The 382-nt window shown below is 64.4% G+C and overlaps 1 protein-coding gene across 2 annotated transcripts in view; it reads left to right on the plus strand.

Moving 5' to 3' along the window:
• Window positions 1–382, plus strand: part of ZRANB1 (zinc finger, RAN-binding domain containing 1) — a 62,073-nt gene continuing 61,691 nt past the window's right edge. For both annotated transcript variants that reach the window (XM_014945319.1, XM_014945318.1), the window contains exon 1: window positions 1–54. The gene's annotated coding sequence lies outside the window, so the exon portion shown is untranslated. The remainder of the gene's footprint in view (window positions 55–382) is intronic.

A 382-nucleotide genomic window follows, 5' to 3' on the forward strand; every position in this document is an offset into this window, starting at 1 on the left:
GGCGGCATCATCCAGCGCCGAACCTGAGGGACGGCTCCCGGCGGCGGCGGTGAGGTAAAGCCTCTCTCCTTTCCTCGGGGGCTCGGTGTGTGTGTGGGGGAAGGCCGGTTGCCCTCGGGCGAGGGGCGGTGTGGGGGAGTCGGCTCCTTCGGGGCCCCGCTGAGGGAAGGGGAGGGGGGCTCGTTTCGGCGGGTGCTCTCGGAGAACCCCCTCAGAGCAGCGAGAGTGTCGGTACAAAGGCAGGAAACTCTGATTTTTATTTATTTATTTATTTTTATTTTTTTTCTCTCCTGGGGCCGCCGCTCCGAATGCGGGGCTGCAGCACCTCGGGCTGAGATCACGCCTCTGCTGCCTCCCACTTCATACCCCCCCCCCCCCCCGG

Source organism: Calidris pugnax, unplaced genomic scaffold (genome assembly GCF_001431845.1).
Source record: "Calidris pugnax isolate Ruff unplaced genomic scaffold, ASM143184v1 scaffold89, whole genome shotgun sequence".
Taxonomy (NCBI): domain Eukaryota; kingdom Metazoa; phylum Chordata; class Aves; order Charadriiformes; family Scolopacidae; genus Calidris; species Calidris pugnax.